The sequence below is a fragment of the Anarrhichthys ocellatus genome, unplaced genomic scaffold, assembly GCF_004355925.1.
Source record: "Anarrhichthys ocellatus isolate YVR2014 unplaced genomic scaffold, GSC_Weel_1.0 scaffold7, whole genome shotgun sequence".
NCBI lineage: Eukaryota > Metazoa > Chordata > Actinopteri > Perciformes > Anarhichadidae > Anarrhichthys > Anarrhichthys ocellatus.
This window is the reverse complement of record NW_022280037.1, coordinates 900368-918571: the sequence shown is the minus strand read 5'-3', so window position 1 is coordinate 918571 and position 18204 is coordinate 900368. Positions and strand designations below refer to the sequence as shown.

The 18204-nt window shown below is 44.4% G+C and overlaps 1 protein-coding gene across 2 annotated transcripts in view; it reads right to left on the bottom strand.

The window, feature by feature from the left end:
• The window catches only part of tiam2a (TIAM Rac1 associated GEF 2a), a 77357-nt gene extending 59160 nt beyond the window's left edge, over positions 1-18197 (bottom strand). The window contains exon 1 of one of the 2 annotated variants that reach the window (XM_031847102.1): positions 8178-18197. The gene's annotated coding sequence lies outside the window, so the exon portion shown is untranslated. The remainder of the gene's footprint in view (positions 1-8177) is intronic. The other variant, XM_031847105.1, reaches the window with a different exon arrangement.
• Between the last annotated feature and the right edge of the window lie 7 nt (positions 18198-18204).

Sequence of the window (18204 nt, the reverse complement as noted above, 5' to 3'; positions counted from 1 at the left end):
ACACACACACACACACACACACACACACACACACACACACACACACAATCATCATTTAGAAAAGCTGCTTAATGACTAATGGCCTACTTTCTCTTATGAATTCCATTGAAAAACCAATAGGTTTAAATGTGTTAATTAAGGCTTCAACATCTCAATTCAAAATGTCATCAGCTACAGGAAAAATTAACATTTAATTCATCAAGTGAAAGGAAAGAATACAGAGAGAAATGATGGATGAGGCGGATAATACAACCCGACTCTGTAAGTGCAACAATCATCTTAAATGTCAGGAAACCCTAGTTCCTGGCTTTTCTCAACATTGTTCTTATTAGTTTGAGCCTGGGCACGCCAGTACGAACTTGTGCACTGTATAATATTGTTATTAGTAAAAAAATAAATAAATAAATTAAAAAAAGGCAACCACAAGTTTCCAGTGAGGCCGATGGCTCCACGCGAGCAGACCACAGGGCTTGCTGCTGGAGACAAAACCGCTCGCTCACACACACACACACACACACACGAAATTACTAGGACATGGGTGGTTTTCAAAATAGCTTCAGGAAAATATCACCGTTATTAAAGTCATTCTTTTACAGTTAGGCTCTCTGCCGGGCAGAGACAGACATTTAAACCGAGAGAATTGGCAACAGTTGATGAAAACTGTCCAAGCTGGAGCATTGATACCCGAGGCCAAATAAGTGAAATTAAGCTTCTAGTGCTGTTGATATTGAGAGAGAAAATGAATTGCAATAACCTAGACACCAAAGTCAGCGACATCAGCCACCTATTAGTCACCAGTCAGGGCGTGCTCCTTGGATTACTAACCTCATGAGGCTGTGAATAAATGATTTCACCCTCCAACGAGGGAAATGATTTATAATGAATGACTTCACCGCTGTGCGCATTCACTTTACACCCCATCCTGTCAAATGCAAGGCGAATATCAATGAGTACAAAAAGGGGAAGAAAAATGCTCTGAAAGGTGTTTTTTTTCTTCTTATTCTTTGATATGCTAGTAGAAGGATTCATATCATGAAAGCAGATGAGGTCGGGATCAAAACTTTCATCCAACAGGCGGTTCACATACGGTTACTCCATCGACATGGAAGATGAAGGCTTTGACAGAGTTATGCCCGTGTAACACGCAGTTCTTGTTATTCAGCTCGGAAGAATGCAAGCGCAAGTGCTGCTATACAACATGTGCGCCACACTGGCCCCATATACTTCTACAGTGATTTTCTCATATGCACACGTACACACACACACACACACACACACACACACACACACGCACACACACACAGAAGGGATGTGCACATCCCTTGTAACTGTGAGTCAGTCATTCCCCTCTCACCACAGAGAGCCAGTCTAAACTGCACGATCACATCATCGGCCACATCCAGGGAGATCCGTGTGGAAATGCCATGTCCTGTTGAGTGGATCAAACCAAGAGGGAGGTTTGAGGGGGTTGAGTGAGATGATCCATACTTGGGTAGCTAGTGCTAGCTTGTTACGTCCTAGCCATGATGGCTAAGAGAGGTGGGCTCAGTGGGCAGCAAAGCTCACAACCAAAGGACAAAAGCCATCTGCTGTTTTCATTTTTGCAGTCACTTAACCAGGCTTTTTTGTCCTGTTTTATGCACAAAAAAAGTGTTTTGCTTTCACACCATGGCTATTGATATTAACTGATATTCCCTTTAAAAGGGAATATGCTTATTGGCTTTTGAGTCTAGAGTTAGATGAGAAGATTTATAGAATTCTCAGAACAGTATACAAAGCTTGAGGCAGGATACGGTTAGCTTAGCTTAGCTTAAAGACTGGAAGCAGGGGGAAACAGCTAGCCTAGCTTCTAGCATCTGCCTTTCAGCACCCTTGAAACTTATTGCAGTGTTGCTTGGACCCTCTGATAACCTTTGTTTCGATCAAAGTCGTAGTGCTTGGAGAGAGGGACCAGGAACAGATTAGTTAGAGTCTATAAACCAAGCAGTTCACATTTTCTTGGCTCCAGCACCTTTAATAACATTAGGATCGAGCTGCAGACACATTAGGAGTCAGCCTCTCCAATGACAGCTGAATATCAAACTACAGTAATAGCCTCTGGTATCCCCCGTACACACACACACGTGTGTGTCTGCTGGTGAACTGGTCGCCCTCCATCTCCTCTCTACAGTCATCCCATACGGCTTAGAGACTCAGTACCATTGCATTGATATTCTGCGAGTGGCAACTGGCAAGTTTTCTTTTTACAATCCTCTGACATGACTGTGAACCCAGAGACTGATCAAACTTTTAAAAAGTGGCATTTATGAGAGCCCGCTGCCGTAACACCAGTTGAAGAAGAAGACGCATTAATATTGCAGGACTGTCCCAGGTCTCAACAAGCTGAGCAGCGACCTGCACTCTGCGTAATCCGCTCGACTTGGCATCAACCCATGGAGGAACCTGCCGGCGATAAGACTGACCTTCTTGACTTTGTATAAATGCTGTGCTCTTGTGCAATTTGTTGGGGGGTGAGTTGATGGCATGTTTGATGTGGCAGAACTGGGAGGCAACAAGGATTAGAACGACAACGGATTGTACAAAGCCGGCTGGGTGGGAAAGTCTCAACTGTCCGTTGCACCTGCGCCGGACAGGAAAAACCAGCCGAGCCGTGCACTGTGCAGCCACGGTGGCATGGAGTGTGTGAGCAAGTTGTTCCCCCTGGGCCAGAGAGAGGGAACTCTGGGTCAAACAGCTCTTGTGTAACAGCCAGGCGGAGATCGTGTTTTGGCGAGAACAGAGAAAAGTGAAGCTGGACGTTTTTTCTGGGCGAGGAGGAAACCCAAGTCGACTGTAGTGAGAAATGGAGAACTGCGAGTCGATCTTCAGGCACCCAGAGGGTGCTGTAAAAATAAGCAAGGCCACACACACACACATACACACACACACAGGCTCTCCCACTGCAGCCTGGTCAATACACCACTTGGCTTCCCTTACTTCGAGGATGTGATGCATATTATACCATTTTGTTGCCATTTCACAGAGGAGTAGACTGCAAAGAATGATTAAACAGATAAAAACGTTCCTAAAACTACAGTTTCTTTGACCTTATCTTGGCGTGCTTTACATCCTTTACCGTCTGACAGCTGAGGCCCGTCAGCCAAATAAGCCTTGACGATGATATCGCCCCGGGAAACGGGGTCTTTTGGATACATTTACCTCTTTGGAGAAAAGCGTTTTTGAAGAAAGCTTTAATTGAGCGTGTTCACTGAGTGGATGCCAGGATTGCAGGTGACCTAAAGCAATCAGGACCCTGCCTCTGTTTGCGCTGGCTGGACGCCAATTGACTGAGCCAACATGACGGGGCCTGGAAACTGAGAAGTGGAGAAAAGAGCTTATCTTGCTCGGAGATCAAACCACATACTGCTGAAGCAGGGAGGGGGCTGGACAGTGAGAGGAGTGCTAATGAGCCAGAAAATGTCCCTTAACATAACACAAACATACCGGTTGCCAAAGACCCTCCCCAACGCACTTCATGTCCGATACAAAGCAAAGGAACTGTGCAGATATGGCCACGTCATGCCCTAAGCAGTTCAGCGGAGCGAGCTCCTGAGTAAGCAATAGAAGGAGAACAACATCAATATCTGGTGGGAATTTTATGTTAGAGGTTTATGTTATATTTTAAGGTAGACTATGATGAATGGACTATTGGACACAGCTGGATCCATGTGTGTCCATAGATTAGTGCACATCCCAACACTCTTCCCACCTGTGCTTTATAAAAGTGTGGTACTAAGATTCATCATTCAGAAGAATCCCATCCTGATGGGATAATGATCAGGCTACGGGGATGCAGAAACTTGTTATCCAATTAACTATAAAAAAAGCAGAGAGATCTGGCACAATTAATATCATGCAGTTCAAAGACACGAACGCAGCTTTAATTATTTAACAGATGATTCTGAATACATCAGAATCAATCGCCTAGCTTGAGGTGATGTGCACGATACATCAGAAGTTAGTGGGCTTCCTAGCTTCCGTCAGAGACAAAAGGAAAGTCGATCTCCACCCACTGATGAGCAGGTGGCATGTGCTGGAGTAAATGTGTACCCAGTATTTGCTCCATCCATCATTGGGGGGGGGGGGGTCAACACACAAGTCACATGGCGCCAACTGAACATCCAAGCAGCGAGCACTTTGGTCTGTAGAACCAGCTGTGTTTGCCTTTCCAATAGGGCAAGGATAGTAAGGAAGACCTTATGGCTACTGGGCCGAGGTAGGGCAGATCAATCTCAATTTCTATTGTTATAAGGATTGACCGGTAAGTAGGCCTACACCAAAGGAGAGAAAGAGGGGGGGTGCAGAATTGGGGGTGTTTCCTATTCAACAGGGCTATTGATCGCCTGAAGCGTGGGCCAACACGTGCCGTCTTTTGAAGGTATAAGAAACACAGATGTTTTGCACACACAGACTACTGCACACGATGGAGACGTGATGCAACTCGACAGAATCCAGCTTGAGTTGATAATGAAAAGGTTCAAACAGTATTTTACAAACAGCAGCCACGTGCTCAAAAAATATGTTTTGAGCATAACAGATCACACACTCTTCTCTCCGAAGCAGCTGGATGCGTCTAGCTTATCAAATCTCATAGGCAGATCAATACGCCAGCAAATAGCCTTTGTGCCAAATACTACTTGTCCGCTCCGCTTCATTGTTTATACAATTTGATAATCAAACTACTTCTTTTACATCCAGGACTTGTAAATCACGTGGTCGGGCTGAAATTGCAGAGGCAGCACCTTTTGCAGACTGATGTATTGCATGCAGTCTGGTGAGCATCCAGGAACTACATGCACCGCTACTCAATTGCTGCCATGGGGGCATTTTTGCCTCATGCACACCTTTTCGCCATATGATTTATATGACCATCAAGAAAAGCATGGTAATGGCATGCCTTGCAGTGATTCCTCTGGGGTTAATGAAAGTCTTACTCACAAGTGAAGTCGTGTGGCGCTGTTTAAAGAGCTACCACGCTCGTTTCTTTGCCTACACCCCCAATCACACGCACCTAACTCCTAATCCATTACCTCGTTTGACACGTTGTAAAAGCGCCCGCCACCATTTAATCTTCATTTAATTTGCAAAGCCATTCTTTAGCAGGTGACCCCAGAAGGGCCGCAATCCAATTTAGACCTATGCATTAATCCCCTTTAGAGGTCTGTCGGTTAAGAAGAGCGTGAATGGGCGCATCGGTTCAGCTGGATGAGACCAAGTCGCTCTGCTGAGCTGGACAGAAGGTTCCCGTTTGTGCAGAAGAGCGGGGGATCTTGTGTTGGAGCAGATACACAAAGTACAGCTGACTGAACAAATCCCTCCAAGTGGATGGGGGGGTGTGTGTGTGTGTGTGTGTTTGTTTGTTTGTGCATGCTTGTCCGCCAACCAAGAAGCCACAGCAAAACAAGTTAAATTCAGAATCACTGAATTATGCAGCACAGAAGGTACACAGTTCTTTTTTCGTCCGTTTGTTAGTCACAGGGTTCAGCTTTTATTTTGGTCCAAACTGCCGCTACAACACAGGACGGGTAATGTCAACGTTGGGTTGGTGATAGGCAGCTCTTTGACCTGTACTTGTGTGCACCCAGGAAGAGGGTCAGAGCCAGCCATGTGTCTTTTGGTTGGCGCCTCGATGAGTGCGGTAGCAAATTAGAAGTCTCGGCCAGGATGCTGTCAACGCCAGCTTTTAGTTCACCTGCTTTTTATAGCAACCACTCCTGACACGGCTGGCCGTACACTACCGGCAAACGCTTTGAAAGCCGAATATAATCTCAACCCCAGATGTAAGAAATAGAAACATGCCGGCCACCATTATGCTTGACTGACGGGACTGTCCACACCGATGCAGAGGCCTTGAAAGGACATTGTAATCGAGGGAGTGGACATGCTGAGAAGTGGACAAAAAGAGAAAGTCATGATCCATTTCAGATCCTTTTGTTTCAAAGACACACCAGTCATGTGGAGCCCCCGTGGTTTCCCCCTGCAGTGCCTCTCTACCTAGAGACAGTAGAAGGCCTTCATCCCCGTGTGACAAGAAGCACAGATGTTACCCGTGCCTGATAAGTCACATGCACCGCCACCTTATATGGAGAAAAATGTGCCGGGGAGAAGACATGAAACATTGGCGTTTCTCGGCCAGAGTGCTTCAGAATTAGCAACAACGGGCACTCATGCACAGCCTTTCAAATGGCCTGCAGAGAGGAGAACAAATTCCTCACTTGATGAAGGCTGCTGTTCACACAGAGCATCAGATTATTAGTCAAATAACTCTTCTTTACATAACTCCAAAGTCCCACGTTGAATATCAGCCGACTTCAAAATAGACTGTTTCATGAGGAGGGAAGTCTTTTGTGGCGATTACGTCATCGTGTCACGATGTTACTGAGACTGTCAACTTAAATTAGACAAGAGATAAGCTGTGGATGCCTGTGAAGGGACTCCGTGCTACCCAGAGAGAGGGTAGCATTACGTTTCCCTTTTTGTCACTGGTAAACAACTTTGACAAACCGACGTTCCTGCCAGCTGAAAGCCAGAACTCGCAACTTGTGCGACAAATGGAAAAAGTGAACACAACCATAGAGCATTGTGTTTTCCATTCAAACAGGAAATTAGAGGCCACACTCCATCAGTATCATTTCGGTTCAAGACCCCGTCCCAAAGAAACAGAATAGTAAAAACATAATGTTCCTTGTGGTTCACGATTTCTTCGCCACAAAAATGTTAAGTGTAAAACGGCAAAAACATGCATGTGGTGCCACGGCTTCTGACCCGGCGATTTTGTTACTGGCCTCCAAAAGAAACCCCCCCCCCCCCCCCCCCCCCCAAAAAAACAGCGTGCACACATGAGAACAGCAATAATTATGTAACTAAATATCTATTTCTGTAGAGTCCATTAAACAGGCGAGGGGGGCTAAAATATAAACCCATCACACAGCCCGTTCCCCCTCCAAAAAAATAAACGAAAGACATTCTTTTCTCTTGCACTCATGTTAGTCTGAGCCTAATTTCTGGATAAATATGATCCAAGTAAATGATTAGAAACCATGTACAGTGCATCCACTCATTTTATCCCATTAACTGCCATAAAGATAGCATTTCCTCACGACTAAACTTGAACAGACGGCTCAATAACCGCGCTGGCCAGCCTCTGCGAGTCAAACATTAGCCTGTTTTATTATCACGAAACCCTCCACAGCAGCAGTGCAAAGGTAGCGGGACAGTGAGACTGACAGGTTTCCCTCGTGGGTTTCCATGACAGAGGGCCAACCATGCCAAAAGGCGTGCCCAGCCCTTCCTCCTGCTCCTGGGGTCTGTTTTCTCTGGGCGGGCCCTTCCCTCCAGGGGTCTCGGGGCCCTTTTGTTTCCTCTGTATGCGACTGGAGAGCCCTTCCACCCCAGCACACGGCCACACAACAATACAAGCCGAAATGTAAATCACATCCAAACACAACAGTGGAAACATACCCCAGCATTTAGTGGAATGACCAATGATCGCAATCTCTCAGTTCATAAATCAGAAGGAAGAATGAGGAGCAATGAGTAGACACGGGACACTGCTGCGGGCTACATGTTGAACATCCACACTCAAGTGATCTATTGTGTCATTGGAGTGACACCCAGACACCTTTGGTTTGGAGGTTTGATTCATTTGCCACAGCTGAGCGAGCTGACAGGATGCATATTATTTAATGCATCATAACAAAGTGTGTTTCACAGCAAACAAGCGTAATAACAGATATAGCATTCAGCACTCACACTGGCAGTTCTTATATCTGACATTATGATTATAAAGAGGGCGGTCATTCTTAACTACTCTATACTTTTGCAGCGGCTCATGGGTTTTTGGCTACAATAAAACGCATTTCACCATGAAACGATTGTGTTTTTATAAGTTTATGTTCAATGATTTCAGTCACAGCTGCTGCAGCGAGATTTACTACCAACCAATGAGAGGTCACCGGTGAAATGAATATCAGCCCCCCACAAACAACCGCAAACAAGCGCAAACTTTTGGTCATCAGACAAACTTTACTGCGTATCGTTGCGTTGAAGTGTCGTAGAGCGGACAAAGCGCTCGCGCAGAAACGAGCGGAGTCCTTTAAAAGCAACGTGACTGAGAAGTAAGTTCTCCTGCAACTCACCCGGCTTAACGTCTCCTCTGGTGAAACATACTTCTCGCAGCATTCACGTGCTTCCTTCTTCTTCGAGACCGCTAAAAAAAAATAAGAATAACGTCGTTGCATTGAGTATAAACATGGAAATCTGAATTTGTGTACTTCTACGATTCCTCTGCTGCCGGAGCAAACGTTCCTGGGACGGAGCGCCAAGAGACCGCGGACTCCTCCCAGGCAATGTGGGGTTAAACTCCTCCTTCCGACGGACTCTGAGAGGGGGGGATGGCCGTGTTCATCTGTGCAACACGGAGCGCCGGGGGATTATTAATCACAAGTCTATCCCAATGCATGATGGAACACGGTCATTTAAGGGTTGCAAAACGCGTGGTTCGTGGACCTTTTTTAGGGGTCATTCGTGGAGATGTCAGGGTCCTCTGCAAAATCAGTGTCAATTACATGACTTTTTGCCGTTAAATTAAAGGAGCACTCCACAATTTTTATACATCAAGTTCAGTTTGTCCATGTGATGATGATGATGTCATCAGGGTTGTCCTTGGCGTGAGACTTAATATTTTAATATAAAAAAGCCTGCTTTTACAAACTGGAGGAGTGGGGGTTTCAAATAAATTGGTATTTAGGAGGAAAGGGTGTTTGAGCTATCGAGTTGCATCATGGGAAATGTAGGATCCAGTGTTTTTGGACCTTATGCCATATCTCACCCTCTGCTGCTTATGCCTTATTCTGTCTCTTGTGTGTCCCCCAACTTCATGGAAGTACATTACAGAATAGCCGGAGTATCCCTTTAAACCAGTTAAGGCGCAGATGGAGTCCAAAAATGGAAATGTTCATACTACACTAAATATCTGCCACATGGATGCGTTCACACGTATTTGTAGGTGCGTACCCTCCATGTGGATCCTCGCAGATATGAGCAGATGGCAAGTTTGTACAGACAGAACATCAACGTGTGATATTTTTTATTTTATTTCAACCCACCATACATGCATCTAATTTAGGATTATTTATTTAATTTGGATCTGTAGTCTAATGAGGATTTGGCAGCCGTTGACCTAAAACATCAACCTAGGTTCCCAACTATAGCTGTTTGGTTTTTGGCTGTTGTTTGCTTGGTAAGGTGAAAGAGGTGAGCATATTTTGCACAACACCAACAGTCCTGTCTGTCACATGGACTAATGAACTGATAAGCATGCATGACAGGAAACAGGTTTGGTCTCCTCATACTTTCGCATAGCGTGCTAACGTTTCAGTATTCATCCCTCTCTTTCTGATTCTCTCTGTCATTCTCAGTCATGCAAATCCAAATGCCTTCACTCTCTGATAACACAGCTGCGATGGCCAGGCCCACCTTCCTGCAATCTCCCTGGCAATGCTCGTAAACCACAGTCCAGCCTTGTGTTTCGTAATGTGGCTCTTTGGCCAGGCGTGTCGGGCTCGGCCAGATCCATCTAATCTGCATATCAGCCTCTTTACAGCTGCTGCAGTAGAGTCTGAATGGAGATGCCAATCTCTCTGCTTCCCATTGTTGCTGCAGATACAGCAATGCTCTGCTCCTTTCATCACAGAAGACCTGTCTGCATGAGAAGCCGCCTCTCTATTCAGTTTAGCCCAAATCAACTGCAATGATCCACAGTGCAAACTGGGTGTTACCAATGACGTGTTACATATCCCCACCCAGTATGTAATGATGCTCAGTGCAGCATTCTGGATGTATTCTGGCCACATGGATGCTCTCCGAGTCATCTGGCAGCTTTCAGGAGCTCTGGTCACTCGGCATCTGATTAAACATAATTAGCTCTGACAGACATCCTGCCACCCATCATCCCTTTCTGTCTGTCGGCCTGACACCAGACAACAACCCCGACCGGGCCGCAGGAACTCGTAGACGAACTGTTAGAGGATCAGTGATGGCAGAAATATTGGCATTGCCAGTTCATTGCTTCAAAACACAACAGCGAGCAGAAAAAAAAACAGCGAGCTCAGCCAGTATTTTCTTTTTATTCTGCTGACGCAAAACAAATAATGTATAGATAGGCAGATGGGTATGTGCTCACACACATACACTCACAGTTATCAACACCTCAGCACCTTCTCCTTCCTTTTAAATGAGGCTGCTCAACACGCCCAGACCAGTCACACTTTGTCCTGCCATTATGGTCACTATTATAGGATCGTCATAGTAATTGTACGTGTATGTGAGTGTGTGTTACTGTATGTGAGAATACGGAAGGGGAGGGGGGGGCAGACCTCCTGCTAAGTGATTTTTGTCACCCTCCTCACTGCTGCCCATTATACCGATGTGACATTATTACCACTGTACGAAGGCCGGCCTGTTCGGCGTCCACACGTTATTATCACGCTCATTTGTCATGTAGCCTTTAATGACTCGCTGTGGCTGGGAGAAAAATTGTCTCGTACAGTCGTTTCAAAGGCTTGGCATGCTGGTGCAAGAAGGTGCTCTGCGGCTGTCTGGAGGGGGATATGTTTTTTTGTCATAAGGTGTGAGACAGAGGGAGGGCTATAATCAGAGACTCTCCCGCCACACCCTCAAACAACTCCTTACTTGTTCCTGTTTACAGCAGCCAACATTAAAGCGCCCGTAAATGCAAAGAAGGGCGACCGCAGCCTATACAATAGACAAAGGAAATCTTTACACACAAAAGATAGGGAGGGGGGGTAAAGTGAAGATAAAGGTAAGAAAAAAGCCAGGCCATTTTGGAAAAAGGCTTTTAATTGAACGCGACAGATCTGATCAAAGTGATGGCTTGCAGACTCTTAAAGGGCCGAACTAATGACAAATCAATGGTGACAACGAGTGAACTGTGCGTCACAGCAGCCAACCTCTCACGCCAGTGTCATTCAGGTCTCGAAACAGACAGACGGAGCACTTAGAGCCGCTGATTTACCTTCCTGTAGGCCAACATGTGATTTCATTAGTGTTTCAATAAAATCCTCAGACCTTATACTGTAATTCTATTAGAGAAAAAATCGTACACAATGGCCTTTTGAACAAATTCCTTGAACTGTAGCCCTGTGGAAATTACTCAGCAGAAACATCCGCCACAGTTTAATTTTGTGCAGAAATAAATCCAGCAGTAGAAGTTAGAGATGATGGCTGACGGAGCAGGTAGATGCTCGACAGAGCGACCTGCGCCTGCTATCAGAGGGTATATGAACCTGAATAGATGTATTGGAGTGGGGAAACTACCTGTGTGATGGATCTGTCCCCCACACACTGCATCATCTGTCTGTCTGACTGCCTGCCTGCCTTCCACACGGATATGTCATTACTGAGAGCAGAGGCAGAGCAACAGAGAGCAGGAAGGGGGCGAGGGGGGTGGGCAGGGTGTGTTTGAGCTGTTGATTACTTGAGTTCTAGGTGAAGAAACTGTCACAAGGGTGTGATAGAGTGGGCAGTTGAATTAGGTTTTTGTGTCCCTGTATACGGAGAAAAGATTCTGAGACGGCCATTTGATGAATGGGGCAGGATGGGGCTGTAAAACAAAGATTGAGCTAAGAGAAAGGAAAAAGAGACAAGCGAGGTTGCACCTGTTGAAAATAAATTCTGGTAAATAAAAAGCACCCGAGGCCACGAGTCTGCAAGAACCGGATTGAGCAGGAAGTTCACACAAAAAAAGTTGACGGAAGCAAGAAACAGAAGGGAAGGGAGAAATTGTTTCTAAATTGTGCAGCATCACTTAATAGAGCATGTACCAAACAAAAACACAGTAGTTCCTAGACTAGGGTTCAAGAGCCCCCTTAAGTCACAAGCTAAACCTGAGGGCTCATACTTTTGATCATTAGTAATATTTTCCATTTGTCTTTGCGTTTTTCTCTTTATTTAAATCTGATCTAAACCTTTATTTAAGTCCTTGGTTGAACTGGTTGCACCTGAAACACATGTACAACCTGTGTGGATGGGTCATGGACCTCAGGGGTCACTAACCACAAAAGGTTAGAAAACACGCTGCACATTAAAACTTTAGTATTCTGCCCTGTTACAGTAGGAGTGATAGAATGTGTGGGAGTGAATGTGATAGCTGCCTTACGTCACAATTCACATTTTGACTTTTTATGCCAAATGCCCACAAGTGCCGTCGGATAACAATTAAATCACAACATTAGAATTAGGCAGTGTTTCTATTCCCTTTAATTTAGCGGTCTATTGTTTTTGCATTTAATGCAGTACATGAAACAGGATGTGGATTTATCATCACATCACTGTATGAATGTGTTCACTCAACATACAGTACATTCAGTTTATGGTATAACTCAATGCTTGCTTGCTCAGATAAGCTTTGTGGATACATACGAGCATCTGTTGTGTGTTGTGTGGGAAATCTGTGTTCTAGTTGTACCAAATCCCTCAAGGCTACAGCGCTACACGAAGAAAACTCAGCGATCAGTCTTTTCTCCATCCCTGTAAGCCCTTATGTCTTTCCCGCACAGAATTCCTAACTTTCACCAATTCCTCTGAGGCAACATTGCCCACCTACATTAGCTCAAAAACATCCAGCTGGATTTTCCCTCTGGTTATTATAGTGAATGAATCTGCAGTGACTGACAAGAAAATTGCCTGTCCTAAAAAAAACAAACACGTTTGTCCTCCCATCAGGCAGTGTCGTCTGGCACACAGTCCAAATACGGAAAAGAAAAATATTACTGATGGACAGCTCAATGTGCGGTCAGCGTGACATCAGACCTCCATCTAAAAATGCACCCAAGAAAACACACGAGGGCCCATTTTCACATCTTCTTTCACAGAATGTAGGGCAGACTTGACAATGACAAAGTTGAGAGTAAGTAGCCAAGTATGTCCCACATGAAAGAGGAAAGGATATAAATAATTGAGAGACTTTGGGGAGATTACTTTGTGAAAGAAAGATCAGGACTGGACATGCCATGTCTTTTATAGACTCACAGAAAGAGAATAAGGGAGAAAGCAGTCTGTAGCTGTGGACTGGCATGACAATTTAAGCTGCTTCAAATCCCTTAACTCCTGGTCGAGTGACTGCAACCGCTGCTTTGCAGCCAGTGGAGGGGGATCCAGAGAAAACACATGGACACTTGATTGAGTTATCATAAGCTAAAAATTGAGTCAAACGAGGATAACATATTACAAGGCAACAAGTTGAACACCAAAAGCTCTATTCAGTAAAAAAAAATGGCAACGGCTGATTCCAATGAGCCAAATGCAATCATTCACTCTGAAGTGTAATGTGATTTGTATTGGGCTGTCCTGAAGCTAAATTCTGCTCATTCTAATTTAATAAGGGGCGACAAACAAGCTGAAAACAAGCTATACAGTTCAGACACAAACAGCCCGGAGCAGAAAGTTGAAGGCTATGACAAACGTGTTAATTGCATTCTTTAATTGCAACATTCACCCACACAATAACTTTGTCGCCTGTTAATGTAGCTATGATTGTGATATTGGTGGCCTTGGTGGCTCCCCAGCATAATATCGAAGGTGTTAGAAACAAATGGGCTCTCATTGCTCCATCAGGAGGACTGTGATTTGCCCTCCGCCAATCCACAAGGTAATGTTCCCACACCCATTACCTCCTCGCTCCCCGCTGAGAAACACTTTCACACCCATGTGAGGAGAGCAGAGCACAGGGCTGTTAAAATTACCTTGTTAAAATCTGCTCATTTCACTTTCTTAATTAGAAACAGAGAGTCTTTCCCACAAAATCATCACCTACCAGTGCGACGCAGAGTAACGGGAAGCTCTAAACCCAAGCGAGGAGGTTGTCCGTCTGGCAGCTCGGGTTTTAAACAAAGTAGGAGATGAATGACTTGGAGCCGTGAATGGAAAGCTGATACTTCCCCCACACAAAACTGTCTGGACTGGTTTGTTTAGAGGGGATTTGGAGGCATGCGTGGTAACCATAGATAGGTTTTTGTGCTGGTAAGCTTACGTTTCCTTGTTTGGGTTTGTGTTTTAGTCTCATAAGCAGTTCTTAATGTCCCCTTGGGGATAAACTTTAGTTATTATGGCAGGTCTGTCAAGCTTACGGTTTCTCCACATGTTGTAAGAAGAGCGATACTCAACATAGTTTGGATAGTGGTTTCTTTTTTTTAAGAACAAAAGTACAAGGAATTGATCAAACACAAAGATTAAACGGTGTTTAACAGCCCTGACATATAGCCACAATCGATAGCATGTCCGGCTAACTAGCATACAACTTATAATGACCAAACATTACATCCAAGGCCACGGATGACATCATTGGCTAACTACATTAGTTTAATTAAGGGGTTGCTAGTCCATGACTATTACCTGCGTTATATACACTATGTGGGCGCCAGTCCCGGATGCTAGCAAAGTTAATGCTAAAATTAGCTCCAGCATTGTCCTGCTCTTAATTGGATTTGTGGAAGTTTAAGCACAAGCAACCTTAGGCAGTGTTAGTCTTTTCAGTTTTAAAACTAAAACACTGCACTAACTATTTTCTATTTTCCCTGAACCACATGTCCACGTCTTCCCCCTCAGTCTTTTAGCACAATATCATGTGTGTAGCTACAAGAGCATATTTATCACCCTTTGGACAGGGTTGTTGTCAAAAAAGTCACCTGTAGAGAGTGTTTTTAACCAGCTAATGTAGCTAAAGGTAGCTTAATTAGCTAGCTTGCTAAAACTGCCAGCTTCAGTTTTCATTTTATCCTGTTAAAGTAAAATATTATACCGTCACATTACTATAAAGCCTGAGTGGCAATTCTGCCAGGGTTATCGCTGTCAACTGTAACGTTGTATGTGCAGTGCGAGAAGAGAAGGCCTGACAGTTGTACCAACAGTTAGCTAGCAAATGTCAATTTCACAATGACAACAAATGCAGACCTCTGAGAAAATGAGTCTATGTGAGCACGCTGTAAAAACCAATGCATCGAGAAAATGATAAGACTTGAAACATTACATGTCACTAGAGCTTCTAAGGCAGCGAGTTATGCTGAGATCAATATTCAGGTCCATTTCAACAGGTGTGCGTCTTGCACTGTGTATTCTCATGGGAGAGCCACGAACAAAATAAAAGCACTCAGCACTGTTTAGTTTTGCAGCAGGCCTCCCTTGGTGTTTGTGTTTTCTACAGCAGCGCGTTATGTGTGTGTGTTTACCTATTAGTCAATTTAGCTAATAATAGCTAATGGATGAGTTCATGCGAGACTCTTTTCATTTGGGCTGTGAAATCGGATTAGTTCAACTGTGTGCTGTGATGTGTGTGTGTTTGATTTGACAAAAAGCTATCCTGTCCATAGAAGCGACAGAGCATCAACAGGAAGTGTGTATGCATGTACAGGTAGGGGACAAAATAACTGAAACATCAAATACTATATGATATGAAGTATAGCTTTAACCTTCTAAAGAGCTTGACCTCGTCTTGTGCTGCTGCTGTACAAATCCTGAACTGTTGGTGACAGGATATTGGAGCTTATTATAAGAAGGAAAGGCTCCAGGTCTTCGCATCCTAAACAGGTTTAATGTTGTTTGGGTCTGGTGACTTGGGAGGTTCTATAGGCAGCATACTGATGTTTAAACGCCTGCAGGGCCCAGGAACTCAAGGAGCTCGGAAAAGCTACCATGTTTCGAATAGTTTGGGCTAATTTAACTGTAAATTGTTACAAGATCTTGAATATTTTATTTATTTTTACTTTGTTGGGGCAAACAGAAGAACAACATTGTGTTTCCAGGTTTGGCCTGACTTATTCTGACCTAATAAACTAATCTAATAAATATATACATTTGTTTACCAATGGATTTATTCATGTTGATGAAGTTTGACTTGTGTCTGTGGATCTTTTTTGACGATGCAGCTGGTCAAAGCCAAATTTTGAATCTCCAGTGCTCCAGTGTTAACACTTAAGAATAGATTGCATTGAGTATTGCATAACAGGTCTTATCTAAACAGTGAAAAACAAGAATTTCTCACAGCTCTGATAACATACAGAAAAACATCCCATTCAGATAAGACTGGAAGTTTTGTGTAATGCAAATAATGCACCTTTTAGAAATATCTTTGCCCTGTTTGAACTGAACAGCAGATGAGTACAGTTCCAAATATAAACGCTGGCCACGTCAGCTATATTAGGCTAAAAATAAACTTTAAAAGCGTACAAATCCACATCCCATATAGTTTAGACCTCAAAGCATTCATTAAAGAGAGATTGCCAGGCCTCTTTTATTGCCGACACACGCCACTAATCAGTACATTGGTTGCTGGGCTGTGTAGCTGACCTTGTAATTATGATGACGACGAAAGCAATTTGTTTCATACGGATTGTGTCTGTTATTTTGTCCACCTTCCGTATCTGAATACTCGCTCTTACCTGCTCACCATTTGCAACAAAACTATGAAAATGATATTCAAGTCTTAATAAGGTGGAATTATCTTTTAACTGGTACATGTCCTGTGCACTGGGCATCCTCTGTCCACTCTTTTACTCTCTCCGCCTCCACCAGTTTACTCCATCCCAGGTCAGAACCATCTGGTCTGACCAGGATCACCTTCCTAACACAGTTGCTCTCGAGACGAGTGCCAGATTCATGTTTCTCATTTTCTCCCTGGTGTCCCTTGTGACCCTCGGGGCTTTGGGGGGGAGGAATAAGATGGGGGAGAAAGAAGTAGGTTGGCAGAGGAGCAGACTGTCTGCTTACTCATTAGCTACGGCTCCCTGCTTCACCCGGTCAGACCTTCTGCAAAGACCCCCTGACCCCTCTTCTGTTTTCCCCACCAAGGTCATTCTGAACTTAGCTTCCATTTCAAGTGTTGTTTAAATATCACTTCCTGGCTCTGTTTAGTTTGACTACTGAGTGTAATTACAATGCTGCATCACTTCTCTGACTCAAACCGAACATAATCAGTTCCTCAAAGGTAGCATTCTTTGCAACGATGTCGTACTGAACTATATTGTACAGGCTGCGCTTTTGTCGTGTCTATTGTTTGACATCAGTGCACACTCCAAACTCATTTCCCTGATATTGCAGTACTTCTGGTATTGCCCGTCTCGTTAGCATACATGGTGCAGAAAAAGCCACATTATTCAAAAGTAAGTTGGGTTTTATTTGAATTCTTTTGAGGTAAATTCTCTCCAGTTTGAAGGGTCATTTTCTGCTCTCTATAGCTTCTCCAGACATGATGGAAATCAAACCTAAAAATAACCTTCAAGCATTGTTAGTTGGTTTTATGAACCAGGAACCCATCGAGAGGCTCAGTATACTAGGGAACTGTGACACGCTTCACTGGGGAGTAAAAAAAAAGGAAGAAAAAAAAGGATGGAGAGTGGCGAACAAGTGGTGGAGGAGGTGAGAGGCGAGATGGTCAGAGGGATGAGAAAGGATAAGGAGAGGAAGCAGAGCGAAAGAATAAGGAGGGGAAAGCATCGGGCAAGGAAAGAAGGGGAATACGGCGGTAAAGTCCAATCATGGAGAGACGGAGGGAAGAGAGAATAGATGCAGAGTGTGAGGAGTGCAGCATCAGCTCTGCTCATCACTCATTTGTCATTTCATTTGCAGAGGCTGCGGGGCAAAGCCTGTATGGTCCCGGAGTTTAGAGTGGGGAGGAAAATGGTCCAAGCAGGAAAGACAAAAGGATTACACTCTTTATTTTATAATAATAATTATAGGATGATCATCCACTGCTGGTCATGTTTACCCAAAGAAAATAATGAAAAGAGGGACAGAGAGTGTAAGAGCACAGAGAGCATTTCTTCTACATCTTCTCTAGGTCATGGACTTCTCAACCTCTCTCTCACACACTCACACACACACACACACACACACACACGGGGGTGTGACATCTGCTGTGGATAGGCCCTGTCACACTGCAGTCTGTGCTGGGACCGGCCGTCACAGATGTTCTCAGCAAGGTCCTCCCTTCCAGTCCATCTCTCCACCCTTGGGAGAGTTCAGAACAGCGGTCCGGAGAGACACAGGGACAGGAAATCTGTTCCTTTTCTATTTAACAGGCCAGTGGACCCATATCACACACACACACACACACACACACACACACACACACACACACACACACACACACAC